At 40.3% G+C, this 22838-nt stretch overlaps 1 pseudogene; it reads left to right on the top strand.

Annotated features, from left to right (window-relative positions):
• The first annotated feature begins 1757 nt into the window (after positions 1-1757).
• Positions 1758-7898, top strand: LOC119140986 (annotated as a pseudogene).
• Positions 7899-22838: the final 14940 nt, after the last annotated feature.

Below are 22838 nucleotides of genomic sequence, written 5' to 3'. Positions count from 1 at the left end.
GGAATGGACAGGAGAGGAATGGCAGGAACTCCAATAAAAAACTTTTTAGAAATACTGATGTGAAGACAACACGCTCTTCATAGCCAAAGTAATTAGTATCAGGCCCAGTTTCAGGAGGGGATTAGAATGTAAAGTAAAACAAGCACATATCTTTCTTCTCAAGCTCTGTTCTTAGAAGACAAGCTTCATCCACAGACTTCATTTCTAGTCAATTTGTAACAGTTTTTCTGGTAAACTTCTTCATGGTCTGAAACTTGAATTCATCATTGTTACTGAATATAATTATAGTGAGAATGCAGTATATTTTAATGGTGTGAAATCTGTCTAGATATTAGTCCTGATTCTTGTAACCTGTGCTGTTTAAAAGGTTAATTTATTCAGGAAGTATGGTGTTTTACTGCAGTAACAGGAGTTCGTATTGAATACTTACTTATTCATAAAGCTCAACGGTTAGAAACAGGAAAAGGTGTTTTTCCTGTGACTCTGTCATTCTTATCAAGGACAGTGGCATTATTCCTTAAAGAAAGTCACTCACCTGCTGTCAGAACCCCTTCAGTGCACCAAGAAAGATCCTTATTCTCATGCTGTGAGTGACTAAAATTACAAAATCCATACCAGACAAGCACTGCCACATGCACCAGAAGAATACAGCACTTGAAAATCAGCTGGCATCTGAACAATCTTAGTATGCCACAGTCAGTAGGTTACTGTAAATAAAATTTGGAGGAACAGAATCACAAGAGAAGACCCCACAGGCTGAGGAAGGAGCTGGAAAAAATACTGCAGCTGTGTAAGGATCTTAGCCAGGGAACCATGGTTCGTAGGCATGGGAAAGCCCAGCCAGGCATTTTGAGTAAAAGTACATGGCATAAGAGGCTTCACAATGCATAATATATACACTACATAATATTCTGTGATAGTTCTGCTTTCAATATAGAAAATAAATGTTTATTTACCCTACAGAGCTGTAGAACAGCTGGCATTCTTCCTCTGTTACAGTTCCATTTAAGTCCATGCTTTTTGACAGCACCAGAACATGCAGAAATCTGGGGCTTCTTACCAGATGAGAAAAACTACAGAAGGGTAAGCAACCATTTTTCCTTTGTTTTGAAAATGCTTTTTGTGAACTGTTAGTCAAAGCAGCTACATTACTGAGACTGGCAGCAGACAGTGGAGTGTTGCTCTCCCCGACCTGGCCACCATTCTAGTGTTTAGGTCTCATCTGTATTTTGCATATATCAGTTGGCCTTTCAGTTGTCAGATCACAGGTTTAGTTCAGGTTCCAAACAGGAGGGAGAGAGGCAAGAAAAGAGCTTCTAATAGCGACAAACTCTTCGCTATTTCCATAATGATACCATGTGACTTTTGGAGCAGTAGCCCCCTGTGACCACAAAAAACCACAGGCATTCAGATATATTTGAGTAAGCTAGTATAATATCACACAGCTATGGACAGACAATATATGGCTCCTGGTCACCCTGTGTGGAATGCAGTTTTAGAAGAAAAACATCTTAAACTATTCAGCTGAAGGGCAAGTCCAAAGATGTCTTGCATAAAGACTCAGTGCCTCAAGTTATCTATTGATTTCTACCCTGAACAACTAAAGCACACATTTTCTGAATGGTGTGAATGTATCTAAAAAGAGAGTTTGGAGACTGAGGTGGTATTTATTCACATACCACTAAATAAATATGCACTATACCTCTCAGAAATATAGTCAACATTAGGAAGGGAGAATACAGACAGCAACTCTAATCATGGAAAAAAAGGATGACACTGTACAGAGATCAAACCTGACTGAACAAAAGGTAAGTCTAGACTCATTCAACAGTAGTGAATTAATCAAGAACCTTTAGTACCAGAGCTACACCGACAGCAAGTGGGGCTTTGTATGACACAAATTTTCCTGAAGTTTCTCTTTTCATGCTTTCTTGGCTCTGTGCTTACATACAGCACCCTCTTTTTAGTGAGTTTTCCAAATAACATAGCCACTAAGCATGATTTCAGGTCAGAACAGACAGGATATAATCAAATGTTCCTACATAATTTAAGTAAGAAGTTTGTCTAATCTCTCTCCCTCGGTATTCCACACTTCCCCAGCATGGTCTTTTCCAGTGCATGACCATTCTTGTCCTCAGAAATCTTTTCCTAAAACCTTACCTAGACCTCCCCTGCTGTAGTTAAAACTATAGCTTCTTGTACCACCCTGAATGAATAACCTTTTCTGCTCTGCAGCAATATTTTATGTATTGGAAGATTTATCATGTCTCCTCTCAACTTTTTCTTCTCTAGAATAAACAATCCCAAATTTTTAGTTCTAAATCATCCCTACTGATTTTCTCTGGCTTTTCTCCCAGCTGGCCTGCATTCTTCTTTACCTGTGGTACCTACGGAAGGCTGGACACAGCAGTCTAGCTAAAGCCCTACTAATGCTAAGAAGAGAGGAATGAATTTTAACTTACAGCACCCCTGTTCCCCCTTCTCCATTGGCACAACTTTTTTAATGACATTTAGCTTGTGAACCATTATAATTCTCAAATCCTTTGCTAGTAACATACTGGTTAGTATTTATTTTTTTTTTAGCAATTTGTTATTCCCAAGAGTGGTATTTTATATTCATCTGTATTGAACTGGACTTTATTGTTTTGGGATGTTTTTTTCAATTAGTTGCAATTGTTATGATTTCTAGTCTTATTCTCCAGCACTCTTGCAAGCCTTTCTAGCTGTAGTTTTGCCTAGGCAATACTTCCTCGGTTGCTTATGAGAATGCCGTATGAGACAGGTCAAACTATCAAACAATTAAACTTATGTCTCTGCTATCTGCAAGCCCTATTACCATACACTAGAAGGAAATTAGGTAATCAAACTAAATTTATGCAATGAAGGCTAAGCGCAAGTTCATCATGTTCTGAAGAATAATATGAAGTGAAAAAAATCTATTCCACAGAAGGAAAATATTTGCTGAAATGCAATTTGTTCTTAATATGATATAGTCTGTGCAGGATAAAGAATGCTTTTCATATTTCACTAAATCCAGCAGCATGAGCCAAGTTAAGATAGAGCTGAGGCTTAAAACCTGATTGGACATTCAATCACATGCATTTCTTTTCTTTAGTTGTGTCATGAACCTCTGGCTGCAAATTGCAAGATTATGCATACCCCAAGCCTCCAGTCCGTTAAACTGGTTGGATGAATGTGTGAAACTGAATCAAAAGCCAGCTCTGGGTCTGCACAGATGGTAAGGCAGAGGTAAGCACTACCAAGCTTTCTCAATCTTTTTATGTCAGCAAGGGTACAGATCTTCTGAAAAAAGAGAATCTGTAGAGGCTTTTTACTTGTGTTGACATAGCAAGTTGTGTCATCTAGACACAGTAACTAAAACAATTTCATTTCCTGTATGTCCTCATATGAATGTTTGTAATTCCTCTTACCAAATAAAAGGGCTGAAAAGGAAAAGAATTAAAGTCTCAGAACAACTGCTCTCATCTGTCATTTGAAAACTGATATGCCATGTCTCCACAAAGGAAGTCAAATGCCTCCAGCAATTCTTTTTAGACTGATTTCCACATGGTTCTTTACACTTTAGTCAAAGGTACTGCCACTGAGAGGAAGCCCACAAGCTACAGAGAAGGAAGATAAGGGGGTTGCTAAGTATGTGAAATATTTCATGATGACTGTGAACGTAGAACAGCATTTCACATTTGTGAAAGCCAGCTGGCCTTATGGGGAGATAATTGGAGGTTGTCTAAAAAGAACCTCAGCCTTGCACGTGAAAACAGAATCTGTCAGTGGTCAGGCTGAAGGTGAATCTCGTCTTTATCTTCTAAAATACTGGACGCATAATCAGGATGCGACTTCTGTTTGAACAGTTGTCACTAAACAGGTCCAAATATATCTGTCCTGTGCAGTGCAGTCTTTGCTATCATCTAGCCTTTGATTCTGGCACTTCGATTTTTCTCTGTGATCAGTGAGACTTTAGATACCTTGATTTGCCTGTCTTCTCAGGATCAAAGAACATATTTTTTTGAATGGGGCCTGGTAGTTTATTAAACAGAATTCAAGGAAAACAATAGATATTGTCTTGAAAAGTCTGTTGAACTGGGAATCAATTGCCTTTTCTTGTTCCTCCTGGCATACTGGTACAGTTTAGGGGAGTACTGTTTCCATACACTGCTCTAATCCTGGAAATTAGTAGACTTATTCATTATAAGGTACAAGTGAAAAAGAGTGACAGTTGTTTCCTGGGAGGTATTGGTACTAGAATGTGGTTATTTGCTGGTATCAACACAGCACTTAATGTTCTGCTGTTAATCCTTTCTGTAGGACTATCCCATCCCATGCTCAACATTTTGACCATTCTTAAATCATACACTTCTTGAACAGAGCCACTGCTTTCCTCAGACTCAAATATGAAATCATCTGACTAAATGAACATGTCTACATTTCTACAACTCTTTTTTTTTCAATGGGCATTACCTAATCAGAAGAGATGTAGCAATTACACCAGTAGTTTGTGCCTCAGGTCTCCAAATTTTTGTTCCCAGAACAATAAGAAAAAGGTGGCCAAACAATAGTCAGGTGATGCATCCCCTAGAAAATCCCACTAGACTAATTTTTCTGAAATTAGAAGATTTTTAACATGACAAGCAAGGCTGACACCCCCACAGTAGGGCCACAGAGAGAACCACTTTTCAGGTCTAAAGAGAAATATTAAATATTCATCTTCTCATACTTGAACGAAAGCAGTCCTGTATCAGGTTTGGAGTCAGATTATACCACCAGCCTCTCCACTTCCAAGCAGAGCTTAGAACCTGTCAGGCAAAACATGGCCGTGGCCAAGAGCTGCAGTCCGTGCTGTGCTTCTGAGAAGCATGTTACAGAAGCATAGGCTGCCTTAGCTGGGAATACTTGCATGCTGCTTCACACACAGTGCTAACTTATCTCCTCTGTCTGCTTCTGCCACATTTCTGCTTTGATGCTGTGCATTGAAAAAAAATAATCGTTTTCTTGTTAGAGCAAAGCACTAGGTGTCAGAAATAAAAAGCACTACCTCTTTATACACTGGTTGCACCAATACAGTTACTTCTTTTTTACCTAATATGAAATTATTTTTACTTACTTTATATTAGACGTTATTGTTGTGAAGTAGCTACGTTTGTTTTGGTGTTTCTTTTTTGGCCAAAACTGTCTTGCAGGAAGACCAAACAGAAAAACATATTTTAAACCTTCCATTTTACTGCATCAATTTTACTAATGTGATCTTTTTTTCTTTACAAGTGTTTTTCCATAGCACCCATGCCAAACTTACTCTTAGGCTATAGGGAGGCAGAAGACAGACAGGGACAATGCTATTTGAAAGCAGTTCAACTCACCTCCGAAATAATGCAGCTGTAGTCTGTTGCTACATTGGCCTATGCTCACAAAAAAACACTAAATGAAGTGCTTAAACACAGCACTTCATTCCCCTCAAATCCAAAGAGAACATATGTCCCTGCTCAGTACTTGGACTCTGACTGTTTTTTACATCCAGGTAGAAGTGGGAAGTCTCAGGTATTGAGTACTGACGTAGTATTTTGAGGACACAAGCTCTCAAGGTCAGGGCTTTACGTTTAAACTAGTTAAGAGGCATAAAAGCCCTTCTGAAGTACTTAGGAGTTTCCCTTTCAGCAGAGTTCTAGGAAGATTTTTATGGAGCAAATCCATTTGATACGTAAAAAGGATGGAATGCAAATACCATTAAAATAGATTAAGATGGATTTGCTTTGTTCACGACCTGTATGAAAAGTATCATCAAACAGCAAGCTTGAAGGTTGCTGAAGGAACAGTCTCTGGGAAGATTACAGAAAGCTTTTTCCTCTTGTCCATAATCAACATATTATGGCAAGTTCACAGAGTTAGTACTAATTATTGCATAAAAATTAATTTGTAACTATACGGTATATGAATGTTTTCTCTCTGAAGTGAAATACAAGCATATTCAATAAAATAAAAACATGTGTAAAAGCTAATGGTACAGAAAAATCCCACTAAGGGCTCACACAATATGTCCTCATGTAAATCAGCCATCCAGCTACATTTGTGCTAAAACATTGTGCTTCTGTAGAAAAGGGTCATTCTCTGTCCATCTTATTAGAAGATATTATTAGGAGTATTAGAAACTATTGAATGGAAAGTCAGGTCACCTCCAAGAAGTCACTGAGGAAAAACTTTATTCCTAGCCTTTAAACATAAATACTGCATGAAATTAAAAAAAAATACCATATGAAATAAGTCTTAGTCATTCTTTCAAAATAATTTTCATAAACTTTCAATTCTGGAGTCATTAGTGGATTCCTTTATAGTATAAAATGTCTATTTAGAGTTATGTATAGCGCTCAGAAGCAAGAAAAGGAACCAATATGGAAGAAAAAACCCAAATAAATTACACAGCTCAGTTTCTCTTTCATTTTCTCTCTCTCTCCTGCTACCTTGCTATAGTTTCTTTAAAAGCTCCTTTCACCTCAATCTTCCTTATTTTCAAATAGGTTTCTTCTATTTCTTCTTTCAGCCACTTCCGGCTAACCAGGGAGGTCCCAGTTGACTGGAAGTTCGTGAATGAGATGTCCATATACAAGAAGGGCCAGGAGGAGGATCTGGGGAGCTACAGACCTGTCCGCCTGACCTTGGTGTCAGGGAAAGTTAAAAAGCAGATCATCTTGAGTGCCATCACACAGTATGTACAGGACAGCCAGGTGATCAGGCCCAGCCAGCATGGGTTTATGAAAGGCAGGTTCTCCTTGACAAATGTGATTACCTTCTATGACAATATGATTTGCTCAGTGGATGAGTGAAAGGCTGTGGAAGTTGTTTACCTGGACTTCAATAAAGTCTTTGACACCACCTCCCACTGCATTCTCCTGGAGAAACTGGCTGCTCATGCTTGGACAGGTGTACTCTGTGCTAAGTAAAAAACTGGCTGGATGGCCTGGCCCAAAGAGTGGTGGTGAATGGAGTCAAATCCAGTTGGTGGCTGGTCACAAGTGGTGTTGCCTAGGGCTCAGTACTGGGGCTGGATCTTTCTTGATCTGGACGAGGGGATCGAGTGCACCCTCAGTAAGTTTGCAGATGACACCAAGCTGGGCAGCAGCGTTGCTCTGCAGGAGGGCAGGAGGCTCTGCAGAGGGGTCTGGACATGCCGGACCGATGGGCTGAGGCCAGCTGGATGAGGTTCAAGAAGGCTCCGTGCCGGGTCCTGCACCTGGGTCACACCAGCCCCACACAGCGCTACAGGCTGGGGCAGAGCGGCTGGAAAGGGCCTGGTGGGAAAGGGCCTGGGGGTGCTGGTCGGCAGCCGGCTGGCCATGAGCCAACAGTGTGCCCAGGTGGCCAAGGAGGCCAGCAGCACCCTGGCTTGTGTCAGAAACTGTGTGGCCAGCAGGGCTGGGGCAGAGATTGTCCCCCTGTACTGGGCACTGGTGGGGCTGCACCTTGAATACTGTGTTCAGTTTTGGGCCCCTCACTGCAAGGAAGACTCTGACGTGCTGGAGTGTGTACAAACAAGAGCAATGAAGCTGGTGAAGTTTTTCGTGAGCAAGCGCTATGACAGATGGCTGAGGGAACTAAGGTTTAACCTGGAGAAAAGGAGGCTCAGGGGAGATATTATCACTATCTACAACTACCTGAAAGGAGGCTGTAGGGAGGTGAGTCTCCATTTATTCTCCCAGGCAACAAGTGATAGGACAAGAGGAAATGGCCTCAAGTTGCATGTCAGGGGAGGTTTAAATTGGATCTTAGGAAAAAAATTCTTCACTGATAGGGTTGTCAAGCACTGGAACAGGCTGCCCAGGGAAGTGGCTGAGTCACCATCCCTGGAGGTATTTAAAAGATGTGTAGCTGTGGCGCTTCAGGACATGGTTTAGTGGTGGACTTGGTAGGGTTAGGTTAGCAGTTGGACTCAATGATCTTAAAGGTCTTTTCCAACCTAAATAATTTTATGATACCATGATTCTGTCCTTTCTTTTTGCAAAGCTACTTGCTTGTTTGTCTTTTCTTGCTGCAATTAAATAACCAATGTGACTCCAGCTGACTTCTGTGACTCCTCTATACCTTCCCCTCTGCCTCTTTGCTAACAGTCTTTTACATCTGGCTACAAATGTAGAAAACTGCTTTCTTCCTCACCTTAACAGGAAAAAAAAAAAAAAAAAAAAAAAAAAAAAGAGGTAAAATATCCCAGGACACTGCTGAGGCAAGCAGTAACACTTTACTAATCATAACTGCATTCACATATCCCTCCTCACCAGCTGTCAGACCTTCCTCCTTAGTTATGTCACCACTGTAGCTCCTGACCAGGGGCTGTTCCTTAAGGACAAGCCAGTGAATACACCATACACGACTGAAAAGGTTAAGTAAAGAACTCTGGAGTTTACCCTTCCCCTGCCTCCTTGGCATGCAGCCTGAGCTGCCTTCTTTTCTATGAGAGGCTCCAGGCTTGCTGCCTGGAGTTTGAGGCAAAGATGATTCGGATGATACGCATGTCAGGTTACAAGCATATTCTGCTTTCCTGTAAAAGAATGAAGACAAGAAATCAGACACACATCTACACTTCAAATGTGCCATTTTCCAGATTGTGTAGTGCAAGCTAATGGCAAAGGCCCCACACACAGCAGCTGCTGTCAAGGCAGATATAATACCATTCTATAGATCTTGTTTGTAAAGCAGAAAAACTGGGAGATTCTGTATTATTTACAGCCCCACCTTCTCATTGAGACTAGTTCACACTGGTCAAAGCAGCACCAAAATGTGTACGGATAGGCCAGATTCCTTCCAGCTAAGTGATTTCAAAATGGGAAGAATTCGCAGCTAGTCATCATTCCTAGGAGGACCACCCTGGCTTATGAGGACCAGGTCAGGTTAGGTACAGCTCAGTCACAAACACTGAGAGAAAGGTCCCTTTTTATGGGATCATACACAATCCTTCATCATCCATCCAGAATAAAGGACCTCTACAGCCCCCCTAATGGATTTGAGCAGTGAGAGATTACTCAGAAAGGACACGGAACATAAACAAGGGCTGTTAGATACATCTGAGAAATAAGATGCCCCTTTAACACCTAAAGTAACTACAAAAGTACAATAAACCAGTCAGGGCTAAAAGCCCTTTCAGCTTTTTGACTACGAATCTCCAATTGAGATAATGGGCTGTCTGCCCAGGAGCTCAATGAAACCTGTTCATTATCACAGTCTCCAGAGTGATATCAACAAGGCGTTCCACCTGTGGGGAGGGGAGGGGAGAACTTCTTTTGAAAAGTAGAAAGCAAAAAAAAAAAAAAAAGAAAAAAGAAGAGATTTGACTTTCTGTCTTTTAGTGCTTCTGCAGGTTCCTATGACAAGCAGCTACTTGCTCCCACCATCTGCAGGTACCAGTCCTGTGACCAGTCTCTCCTGGACTAACATAATGGATGCAGTAGGTGCCACCTTCTCAGGTAGCCTGACTGGGTGCCCAAGTGCCAATGCTGGTAGAACAACTCACCTTTTTGGCTGCTCACAGGAACATGAACCCAAAAATGGGAGGGTAGGAGAGCTCTCCTGCAGAAGAACGCTTGCATTTGAGCCTCTGCTCCCAGTCATGGGTAGTTCTTGCATTCCCCACAACCTTTGTAAAAGCAGCAGAGAACTACTCATCAACTAAAGCCCAGCTGACAGAAGCTCCTTGGAGTAGTCTGTAAGATGAGGTGAAGAAAACTTGAAAAAAGGCTGCTGTGCTGATTTTACTACTGTGCCCTTCTGGGCAAAAGGGCTTCCTGCATGCACGTGCAGTTGCTGGGAAAGGTAGTTTGCTGAAATGTAGAGATGTTCAGCGCTTCCCATGGTGGTGTCCCTGCCCTGCACTTTATCCCGACCTAATCCCCAGCAGATGATGAAGGTCACTGTGAAGCTTGATTCCTGCCCTAACCTCAAAACAGCAACTCCCCAAACACCCATAGCAGATGCCTGGCAAATCCAGTGAGTCTGAGCACTCAGAGCGAGTAACGCCTGCTGCCAGAGAGCCTTAAAGGAGCAGCCTGTGAGTCTCTCCAGTACCCAATGCGCAGTAACCCATACTGATGACCCATACTAATGCACATACTGGAAAACAAGCCGTCCTACCACCCCTACAGAGTGATCTAGGGCACACCCAGGTCATCAGCTTGGTTAGGAGGCCACAGCAATTCTCACCATCATCCATGCTGGAGGCAGCATGAGGGTGGAGGCATGCATGTTCACTTTGAACTGCTTTTCCTCCCCTCTCCAGCAGGTGACAAGGGATTTTCCTCACCCCACAAGGATGGTGTTTTTCAGAGTCACAGGGTGAGCAGTGACTTTCTTCCTCCAGCCCTCCTGATGCCACCTCAAGTCTAGGAGAAGAGAAATAAGATGTTAGTATTCCCTACCTTGGAGAGATTGTTCTTCAGCAGTTTGTTTTAGACCAATAAATAGGCCTCCAGTCCCAGCTGGGCCCTCCAGGCAGTGGTCTACATACCTTCCTCAAATTGTATACTTGCTCTGTAGGGGATCATGCTGTGCCTCCCTTTTCTCCTCACCAAGCAGTCAAGTGCATGAACACAACAGGACGGGCACTTTAGTACCATATTAACAAGAAGAGGCCTCTCTCTGCACTATGTCTGTGCCCCTGACTTTGAAGGGACGTGTTATGAAGTGCTGGCAACACAATATGCAAGTGTGCTGGTACAAGCAACCACATGTGCTGCACATGGTGAACAGAGAGCTCTGCAGTGAAAGCTGCACAACTGCATGTGGGTAGATTCAGTAAACACAGTGTGGTTGCCAAGGCTTCATCCTTGCTCCATCGAAGCATACAGTTGCTCTCACAGTGTCCTAAGGTTAGGACAGAATTAAGAGACAGGAAGATTAAACCTCTGGGAGGCCATGTCAGTGGCCTCACAGGATAGCTCACCCATGGCCAAACTTCAGTCTCTCTTGAGGAAGAGTACTGGGACTTTAGGATGTCAGTCAAAAGAGGACGATGATTAGAAAAAGATCACAATAGAGGCTGGAAAAGCATACTCTGAAAGGGTGCAGAATATACGTATATGCTAGGCATTTATGAAGGGGGGTGTGTTACTGAAACTGTCCAGAAATCAAATAATTTTGTTTCATCTGCAAACGCCAGATTACTATTCATCATTTTATAGATATCAGGGGGAAAGGACAAGCATAACTAAAGCTTTTACAATTAGTGCTTTTACCTATAGTTCATTTTCATATGCCTAAATTTAATCTGATCATGTAGATATACGGATTTTGCATTTCCCAGTCTCTTGTGGAATTGATTTGCATTCAGTGAATTTTCATTTTGTTCCCCCTCCCAGACTGAGTAACGTGCTACCACACAAAGACAAAAAAAGGACCAGGGCCATTGTAAAATTAAAAAAAAAAAAAAAGAGACTGCAAAACACACCACACACCAACTTTAGAGCATGCAGTGAGAGCTTTTAAAATCTCAGCCAATGTGATTGTCTTTTTGTTTGGACAGTGGTAGGAACAATAGGATTTTTGGCTAATCCCTACAGTTCTAGGGAATTAATAAAGGGAGATATTAAACAATATTCACTTGGCAAGGAAATACATATTTAGAATTACTGAAATGGCTACAGGTGAAATTTTATAGATCCCTATTTAGTTGGATGAGGAGAAGTTGCCTTTACATGTACTATTTTGCAAAATACATGCAGCAGTAAAATATAAAATTCTGGAAAAAAGCAGAATCTGCAGGATAAAGAAGGGAGAATGGGAGCAGGCTGTCAGAAGTTCGTATTTCCCACAGAAGGAAATGAACAAAGACATATGGGACAAAACCAAAACAATGAAACATGTAAGCAAAGATAATGCTTAAATGGAAAAAAAAACAAGAGAGAAAAGATTGGGACGTGGGGGTGGGGTTGCGGGGGAAGCATGCTATCAAAACAAAAAGATACAGGAAGAATACTAGAGGAACAAAGAAGAAAAATAGTGATAGATGGCTAATATGCTGCAGGTCTAAATTATTTTTTCACTACACTGCACACAAAAGGAAAGAAGATAACATCCTAGGGACTGAGGCATGTTTTCCTAGGCTTGGGGGAGCGAATTGTTGAAAGGCTTTGCCCTCATCATAAAACAGATAAGAAGGCAATTAGAACTACTGAAAGCCAACAAAGCACTAGACCCAGATGACTTAAATCCCCAGTGGAAGAAAGGGGAACTGGAAACCTTATAGAAAAGATTTATGACAGCTTATTGAGAACAGGGTATTACTAAAGGTCTGGAGAAAGAATTGATGCATTACCACATTTAATAGAGGATAGAAAGAGCCAGGGAACAAATGTGTTCAGCTGTAGGCACACATATGCGAAATGCTTACTAGGAAAGGTAAAAAATTTGTATGAGATATGGAAATAATAAGGAGAAAGGGAGACAGGGAACACACATTTGCAAAATTCATTATTTTTTGTTTCTTTGGATATCTGTTTGCATTCAGTATTGATCACCTAACAGTAAGGAAGGGCATATGTAGTAATGGCCATTTATCTGGGCTTGAGGCAAGAATGTAATACGCAGCCAGAGTCTCCCCCAGATCTGCATATGGTTGTTAGTCCAGGAGAGCAGTTCTTCCTGATAAAGGACCCAGCACAGGCAGCTGTATCAGTCAGTGGAGCATAAACACGTTCATTCTAGTGGTGGGTTCCAGCCTTGCAGAAGCAGAAGTTAATTGAATAACCTGGCAGACACATCTGACCACTTAAAAGCAATTTCAAAAGCACCTCAAAGCATGAAGACATGTAAATAATCCTTCAGAGACTACAGAGCAGCAGCAGAACACTACTGAAAGACATATGAGTCACAACTCAACACTGAAGGGACACTTTCAGAACTGCCCTTAACAAGTGAGCACTTTTATAAGTGCAGACACCACAATTCGAAATTATTTGCATGGTCAAGGCAACATATATGGGGAAAACATTAAAGAGATTGACACAATTTAAGGTCAAAACACAAAATACAGTACGTAGATGTTTGTATCCCTTCCCTTTCTCCCCCAAAACATTCTGCTAAATTAATCCTAGATTATGCTATTAATTTACTCTGGACATTGATTTATAGTTTTAATTTCCACTTTCTATTTAAGAAGAGTTACTAGCTTCAGAAAAAGCAAAATCTTTAGGATAAGAAGGTAAAAAATGCCTAGTTATGCATTTGTGCACTTAGGTTCTGGAGGGCAAAATTAGAGCTGCCAAATTAAAAAATACTCCAAACACTAATTTTCTTGATGTGATTTGGCACATGGAGCTGAGAGTCAGGTAGCCAATTAGCACACTAACTCCTCTAAAGGTCTTCTCACATACCACTTCACATTACAAGCTGAGAAAAGTACTATACAACCAATACACTAAGGATATTTTTCAAAACAAAAAGTATGAACATTTCTACCAAAATGAAGCTTGTAAAAGCATAAGCATGGTTATGGCAAGAGGCAGAGCCACAAGACAGCCTTTATACTTAAATTAATGTACAATCTTCAAAGACCTTCACCTTTCTTATCAGCAAGCCTGTGCACACTCTTGTCCAGAGTTTGTCACACAATTTATCTTTTCTAAGAGGGGGAAAAGATTCTGTGGGAAGTGCTGTTAAAAGACTGGCACACTTCATCAGTGTGAAACAATTTAAAGAAATGCTGCTATTTTTAGTTTCAGTGAGACATTTAGTTCATTAAGTGGCACTTCTAGCTGTCCTAATCACCATGTCTACCTCTTCTTATGGCCAAAATTTCTGATCATCAGAAAACTAAAATAAACTTGCAACATATACATCACCCCCAGAGTAACAACAGGGATAAGAAAGGGTTGGATTCACTGAGGGGAAAAAAAAATCCAAAATCAAAGAAAGATTTACCATGCAGATCAAAATGCTTATATAAGCACCAACAAATTAGAAAGTGGTACCACACTGGAGTCAGACATCATGTTTTGTCTTCTAAAAAGTGTCTGAAGTATTTGTGTACTTCATCCCAAGATCACAGCAAGACATTTTGTTCATAAGTTCACACACTGATTAGCACATAAAATCAGACGAACTACATTTACCAAAAAGAATTATTGAAATACAGGAGAGAAAAAGCAGCATTAGAAAAAGGATTAAGTGCACTGAATTATGGAAGTTGGGACACGTTGATAAGAGAAACGATGGAAGTTCAAACCAACTAATTTTTAAATGTAAAGACTGTGAGAAGAGAAACAAAGAAGAGCTAACAGCTATATTTGCATCTCCAGTATTTTATAATGACAGCTATTTGTAGCTCCATTCTGAACAGTCGCCTTCTGTCATTTAATATCTGTGTATTCATAACTGCACAGTTAATCTTACTAAAAGCTAGCAATCTAAGAACTGGCTCTCCACTCTTTATTCATGTAGTTTTCTCACTGTATTTCAAAGCATTGATTGGTCAAAAAAATTAACACAGCTGGGATTAAAAGTGCTACACAACAGTCAGGAGCACATGCTGGTTATATACAATAAGTTCAAAAACAAATAACAGCTGTGATGTTTTTTGACTCAAGACAGAATAGTTAGCTGCTAATTCAACTTCTGACACACCTCTGCACAGTCAATTTTTCTTTGCTGTTTTGTTTTTATGTGACTTTTCATTTCACCAGGTCAGACCATATCATCTTGGACAGCCTCAGGGGCCTCTGAGCAATCAATGGCACAGAGTACAAAGGTTGAAAAAGCAACTGCAGGTGCAAGCTCTGATATCACTGATCCAGTTTGGTGCACTATAATCACCCATTGCTTAAGGCTTCAAAAACACCAGAGTTGACCCTATGCTTTATAAATTATGCTACTTTTACAGAACTATCCCCTTCAGCTATTGAATGAATTGTTTTGTATAAACATGTATCAAATCTCATTGTTCCTTTCCAAGCTTCCAAAGTGCATAGCTTCCCCCAGAGGGGAAAGAGGCTGAGAGAGACTTGGAAGATTGTAATGGATGGGCTGTGGGGGGGTGGGAGCAGCGGGGGAAGAAACAAAAGAAAAAAACCCCAGCTACTATATTTTGGCTAATAAAAAACTATACAAAACAATGCTTATCCTCAGGATTTATCCCTGTTAAAACAACTTCTGGCATTAATTGACTGCAGCATAAATTTCCCAAGAACATTCAGCTCTCCAATACAGTAAAACAGGTTTGGTTTTTTTCATTCATAATCTCATCTAATTAGCATAAGCAAAGGAAAATGCTATAAGGCTGACCTTCAGGCAAACAAACAGAAGTATTTTATGGCTACTATCAGGAAAGAGGAAGTCAATATATTAGACTCATAAAGAGGCTCAAGATCTGCATCCATCTAGATGTCCATTAAAACCTAGCTCGTGAACCTGCTGTCTATGCCTGTAAATAGCTAGTTAGCCAAGTTATTAAGAAACTACACTTAGGTTTAGGTGCGTGCCTAAATACATACCATTTCAGATGCATTAGGCAGGGGGAGGCTAAGTTATTCTTTATCATAGAATAGAGATGTTGAGTCTCTCTCATGTGTGGGTGTATGCACTCAGACCCCATATGTTCAAACAAGACACAAAGAAACTAACATCATTATTTCCTACCCTGTGATTAAAACTGTCATCCAGGATGTGGGAGACCAGAGTTCAGTGCCCTTATTTGCCTTGGGGATTAGAATCCATACCTCACCTGTGCTTCCTTCCCCACCCCCCCACCCCCTTCCCCAAGGACAAAGCTATGGGATACCTTAAGCAAGGGGTGAAGACATACCCATTAAAGGGAGATACCCATTACACTGACACAACATCCTTTTGTGCATCTAGCCAGTTACACAGTCTTGGAAATTACACACACACACACACACATAGTATTTGTTTACATGGCATTTTGCAGGCAGGCACATGAAAATTCCACCCAAACTGAGCCAGCAGGACAGTGCCAGCTCTGAATGAAAAGCCATACTGTTGCATTTAGCACATCATTGAGCCTCAAATGATAAACCCCACTCAGCAGTAAGCAACTTTAAATTCGGGCATTTCTTAACTTTTCACTGTTTAACTATATTAAAACTAAAAATGCCTGCTTGCAATATATTAAGTAGCAAGATTAGTAATATTCCTCTGAAGCACTTTCCTAGGACTTGAGCTAATGATAGTAATAAAAGACTGGCTTTCATTTTGTGGCCCTATCTGTAGGGGGAAAAGACACACACCTTGTAAATTTGTTTTACAAATTTTTTGCGAGACAGTAATGCAATTGGAGATCCAGGAGGAGTGGTTCTGCAGGCAAGCAGGCCATAGTTAATAAGCCAGTCAAAATGATCTAGCTGCTTCTGTGAAAAAGCTTAGAAAAAATGCAAAGCTTAAGAAAAAATCATTACCTTAATGAAAATATTTATCGTCTTTGATTTCCCCATTCCTTTGCTAACAAGAAGATCTATGAAGACCACTGCTAAAATGTCCAAGATTCACATAGAAGACAACAACCTACTATTTCTGCCAATTGCTTGCTTGCTTCAAAGGATTTGCTTTGACAGACCAAAGTTTTCCATCTGTTTAGAGCTAAAAAAACACCTTAAAGAAAGTAGTATGACTTTTAAAATCAAGCACTCAAAAGTAACCAAGAAATTAAAATAACACCTGCTTATGCAGCATTAGTTCAGCTACCTGTTTACACATGCTCAGGTCAGATCTAACAGGAAAAGGAGCTAAAAGGACACCAGACTTTTATAAAGACACTTCTCAAATCCAGGGCTAGTAATATTCACTGCAAAATTATTACCATCCAGAAAGTTACTAACAGCGATGTTGTCTAGTTTCAGTTAAGAAGTAGTAATTTTGGGGCATGCTTTTGGAATTTTCAGTTTGCCTATATGAAAAACAGTTTTCACTATGTAAAGCAATTTTATGCGCACTTACAGTCAAATCCCAAACCACCAGTCTGACATTCCCCTAACAACAGGTTAGCAGTTTGTATATATTTCAGCAGCAGGGCAGCCATTAAAAATGTCTGCTTACTGTTGGGAGTCTGAGCCTTGCCTAAGGGTCCTGCTAGTTTAAGGCAAGTAAGTGTTGTGAACAGCCGACCAGCAGGAGTGTGAAGCCTAACATTACATTCTGAATGTGCTTCTATTACTGAAAGAGGGGGCTGAATCCGAACAAAACCTCATGAGAAGTTCAGTGCTACATGTATCTTTTTGTGTCCAAGATAGATTTTGCAAGAGGATTGAATTGTACTCTTGATGTGAACTATGAAAATCCTCACCAGACGAAAGAGGAAAAAATCCTTCAGGGGTTCATCTAAGTTAATCTTGTAACTATGGAGTTAATACTGAGGTTGGGTAGATAGCTATTTATGTACTTGTCTAACATTTTCTTGTGTAAATGTTGATTCCAGTCTAAGAGACCAAACACCACTGCATTCCTTTCCTGTGAACGTGGCAATTCCTAAGACTGAGAGAAGCATAGCATTTCAGCAGGGAGAGCCTGAACTTCAGGACACTCCCTATGAGTCTGCAACACTCCCTCACTCCCCTCATCTGTCCATGATGTTATGTTGCATACTTGAATGATCACAAAACAATTTTTCTTGAATGACCTCTGCCCCATTCTTTGTGTTCCAGACTTGGAGGATGAATCAAGGCTGCACATGCAGTACAAAAGCTGCCTTCTGCAAGTACTCAGTTTGGCCAAAAAGCTGGAAGAAAAAATTGAATGAGGCCAGAAATGCAGAAAGAAGAGTCTGGTTTCATACTCAAGGCTGATAAGTGATAATCTGGATCATTTCTCTTGCCCCTGCATAACACTTTTCTTTCAATTTTAGTTAGTGCTATACAATGCCAAGTACATAGCAGAAAAAAACTAGAAAAAAAATCATTCCAAGACTTCTGAAGCTGGAGACCCAAAGTGGGTTTTAGCATTGGATTGTAAATTTTCTAATCTATTAAATTATGAAATATGGTGCCTTTTAATCTGCTACAAGTTTTCTGAGAATATTAGTCATTACCTGACTAATATTTGAGGATGTTTAGATACTGTTATGGCGACTTCCTCGTAAGAAACCATTAGGAAGTTAATAAAACTGTTAACTTTTCATGATTTTGAGAAAACACAGTAAATATGGTCAAATTTAGACAACAAATTGCTTGTTATTCCATCATCAGTTATGGTATACAGAAGTAGCATAGCAAATAAAGATAGCATGATATATTTGGCCTTATATGCAAAACTACTTCACATTGCATTAAGAACCAGTTTAAAAATGTTGAGTTTTGTTAACAACAATCCAGAATTCTGAACAGTTTTGTTGTTGCCACAGTCACCCTGGTTAGGCATGATTAAATTTCAAAAATACAAAAGCAACAGCAGATCTGGGGAGGAAGGTCTTATTTTTTATACCATCATTAACAAATGAAGTGTCAGAGGAAGATAAGAAGAGCCCACTTTCTATTATTCTGTGCAAAGCTTCTGAAACTAAGATGACCTAAAAAGTATCTAAGACAGAAAACTACATTTACATTTTTACATCTTATTCTAGGACTTCATTACTGAAGTTGCTCACACTAAGGAAATACTGTAAGAGAGGAAATACTACTTAGAGGCCTGTTTCTTTTCCAAGGATTCACAGAAAAAGACTTTGAAACTTTCTAAAATGTAAAACTTCTCAGAAAAATGGTGTTAAATAGAAGGCACTTGGCAGTTTGCAGTAAAGCTTATTTCTCAGGACAGAAAGTACATTCCTTCTTTGTGGCCTGTAAAATACAGAGAACTGTATTACAAAAATTGACAAGTAATTACAAGGTGAAAAAAGATTTTCTTTTTAATCCTTTTTCTTTGTTATAAACTGGCTTCAGCTGATACTATTTTGACCACAGGACTTCGGGGTACATATATTCAAAAATCACTGCAAAATACTAAACCATTTACGATTTTTCTCCTCTTCACAGACAAATTGTGGTTTTCCTGCATATATTAATCTTAGAATGGATTTTCTTCTCCTGCAATGTTATGCTTACTTGACACTTCATAGCTTCCTTGCTTTGTTTTTTAGACCAGATCTGGGAGAAAGTTTCTTCTTTAATACTAAACTCCAGGTTCCCCATAATTCAGGAAACTCTCCCTAAAAATTGAGGGAAAGTGAAGTGTGTCTTGTTTGGTTTTGTTGCTATGCCTGCTAGTGGTAATGCTTAAGATTTTGAGAAGCTTCTCACTGAGTCTAGACTGAAGCACTTCCTAACTACCATAATCATATTAGGCAGTAAAAAAGTCAAGGCCCCATACCCATGGTCAAGAGGACCAATTTGATACATATAAGGCACATAAATTACTTTTTCTGGGTGAATATCATTGTTATGGCTTAGATTAAGAGGAGAAAAGTTATTGTAGACTGCACTACATGGCAAACTTCTCTCAAGGGTTATGAGATTATTTACTATTTGGATGTTTCTTCGTTGCTCAGAAGTTATTATCACATAGGCTTAGAAGACTTTGAGCATATGCTGAAATATGACATGTAGCATGATAGTATTTAACTGGCATACATCCATATTTCACAGTTGAAAGTATGTCTTATTCGTTATCTCCTTTTAAAGATTTGAGGTTAAACTTTCTAGGCAAATGACAATGCACACTGATATTTTTTTTTTTTTATTTCCAGAAAAATCCATTACAAATTCCATGTTACATGTAAATTTTCTTCGAATAAGCAAATAATTTGTTTGTACAGATAAAATATTCACAGATCTTCAACCCTGTTTCATACCAGCAAAAGGACACATTTTAAATGTACCATGGAAACATTTTGCAGGTACTGAGAATAAAGTATAATGGGATAGTTTAACTGTGGGAAATGTCAAACTAAAAATTCAAGCAAACTAATATTAAGAAAAATAAAAATCTGTCACATCTAAGGTTTTATATAAGTTTTTCAGCTTTTGTCCAAACATGCTGCCAGGAGATATTATCACAAAGGATATTCTTAGCTTCTTCAAGTCTCTTTCCATTTACTGTGTAGCAAGTATAGCCAGAAATTCAAGAATGTAACCTGTGTGCCATATTTTGATGGACATACCCCGAGGATGCAATTCCATAAGTGATTAACAGAAAGGAAACAACTGCTTTATTGTCATCTATTGACTGAAGAAATCGCCGTCATGGCTGTCAAAGAAAGCATCAGAAGTTACTGAAAGGAAGAAGAAATGAGCATCCCTCTGGGCATCAAGTTTACAGTGCTAAGCTACTTCACTGCAATATATAGAGTAAATCAAAGTCAGATAATTACTCATAGCATGAACAACTGTATAGAATAAATATGCATGCTAAAGGGATAGTAACAATTTCAATGAAGTATTATTTAGTCCCTTATTTTCAGTAAAGAAAGTTGTTGAGAAAAGTCTATCATTAACTAGCACGTGCTCACATACATGTTCTTTTGTAACTTGAAAATGGAAAGGAAATGCAATGTTTAAAGTTTTCATTAGAATATTGTCCTTGTTATTGGTAATGATGCCTTAAAAAAATACTGACTAATCAAATGAAACATCAAAAGAAAAACAGCCTGAAAGGAGTTCCCTTTGTGAGGGAAGATTAAAAGAGCTACAGAATTGCAACCTCTCTTCCCCCATCTCTTGAGTGGACTGACTGAAAGGCAAGGAATGGGGGAGCAAAGTCCCTCCCACTGTAAGAGAAGATCAGGTTCATGACCACCTGAGGAACCTCAACATACATAGGTCTATGGGACCTGACGAGGTGCAGCCCAGAGTCCTGAGGGAATTGGCTGATGTAGTTACCAAGCCACTCTCCACGATATTTGAAAAGTCACAGCAGTCACGTGAAGTCCCCGGTGACTGGAAAAAGGAAAACATCACACCCGTTTTTAAAAGCCTAGAAAGGAGGACCCTGGGAACTACTGACCTCTGTGCCTGGGAAGATCATGGAACAGATCCTCCTAGAAGCTATGCTGAGGCACACAGAGGACAGGGAGGTGATCTGAGACAGCCAGCATGGCTTCACCAAGGGCAAGTCCTGCCTGACCAAGCTAGTGGCCTTCTGCGGTGGAGTGACTACATCAGCAGACAAGGGAAGAGCTTGGATGACATCTATCTGGGCTTCTGTAAGGCCTTTGACATGGTCCCCTGCAACATCTTTCCCTCTGAATTGGAGGGATACGGATTTGATGGATGGACTATTCAGTGGATAAGGAATTGGCTGGCTGGTTACATCCAGAGGGTAATGGTCATCGGCTAAAATTCCGGATGGGGACTGGTGACAAGTGGTGTCCCTCAGGGGCCTGTACTGGGATCCATACAGTTTAGTATCTTCAACAAAGACACAGACAGCGGGATCAAGTGCACCCTCAGCAAGTTTGCAGACGATGCCAAGCTCAGTAGTGTTGCTGACACACCTGAGGGATGAGATGCCACCCAGAGGGACCCAGACAAACTCAAGAATTGAGCTTATGTGAACCTCAAGAGGTTCTACAAGGCCAAGTGCAAGGTCCTGCACCTGAGTTGGGGCAACCCATGGTATCAACACAGGCTGGGGGGTGAAAGGATTGAGAGCAGCCCTGTGGAGAAGGACCTGGGGATATAGAGGATGAAAATCTGGACATGAGCTCACACCCAATGTGTGCTTGCAGCCCAGATGGCAAATCATATCCTAGGCTGCATCAAAAGAAGCATGGCCAGCAGGTTGAGGGAGGTGATTCTGCCCCTCTACTCCACTCTGGTGAGACCCTACCTGGAGTGCTGTGTCCAGCTCTGGAGCCTGGAGCATAGCAAAGACATGGACCTGCTGGAGTGGGTCCAAAGAAGGACCAGAAAAATGATCAGGGGGATGGAACATCTCTTCTGTGAGGAAAAGCTGACAGAGTTGGGGTTGTTCTGCCTGGAGAAGAGAAGGCTCCAGGGACACCTTATTGTGGCCTTTCAGTACTTAAAGGAACTTATGAAAAAGATGGGGACAGACATTTTAGCAGGGCCTGTTGCAATAGGACAAGGGCTAATGGTTTTAAACTAAAAGGGTGTAGATTCAGACTAGATACAAGGAAGAAACTTTACTGTGAGGCTGGTGAGACTGTCCTGGTGGAACAGTTTACCCAAAGAGGTGGCAGATACTCCATCTCTGGAAACATTCAAGGCCAGGTTGGAAAAGTGTCTGAGCAACCTGATCGAGTTGAAGATTATCCTGCTCATTGCAGGAGGGCTGGACCCAATGACCATTAATGGTCCCTTCCAACCCAAACTATTCTATGATTCTATGTCTCAAGTGGTAGAGCCAAACCTTGACTAAGGAAAGAAAGTCTGTAAATATTTTGCAATAATTTGGGATACAGAATTATATTCTTTCATTGAAGCTAGACAATGAGCATTCATATTCTTGCATTTTCCTTCTTTCACATCCTTTTCTTCAGAAGTCTACATGTGACCATTTATCCAATGTGTGTCCTAGCTGTTTCTTAACTATCCATAATGGTCTAGCCTCACAGCTTGGGTAATGTAAATAGCTTTTGCCCCAACAAAATCCCAGAATCATGAAAATTCCTAAAGAGCGTGAAAAAAAAAAAAAGCTGGTTAAGTTGGTTGAAGAGTTGGAAGGTCCTTCTTACAGATATTTATTCACAATCTTAAAGATGTTGGGTCTCCCCAGCTAAAATGGGAAGAGACTTTCATTAAGCATCAATTGTAACCAGGATCTTCCAGATTTTCAAGGAATCTTAGAAGACTTTTCCACATCATGGAACAAAGTGACATTTCTAAACACCCCACAGCAAGAGTGAATGCTTTTCTAACTTCCTGCCCCCAAGGCTCTGCTTATCAAAGATT

This window comes from Falco rusticolus, chromosome Z, assembly GCF_015220075.1.
Source record: "Falco rusticolus isolate bFalRus1 chromosome Z, bFalRus1.pri, whole genome shotgun sequence".
Classification (NCBI taxonomy): Eukaryota; Metazoa; Chordata; class Aves; order Falconiformes; family Falconidae; genus Falco; species Falco rusticolus.
This window is presented reverse-complemented; position numbering and strand designations above follow the sequence as displayed.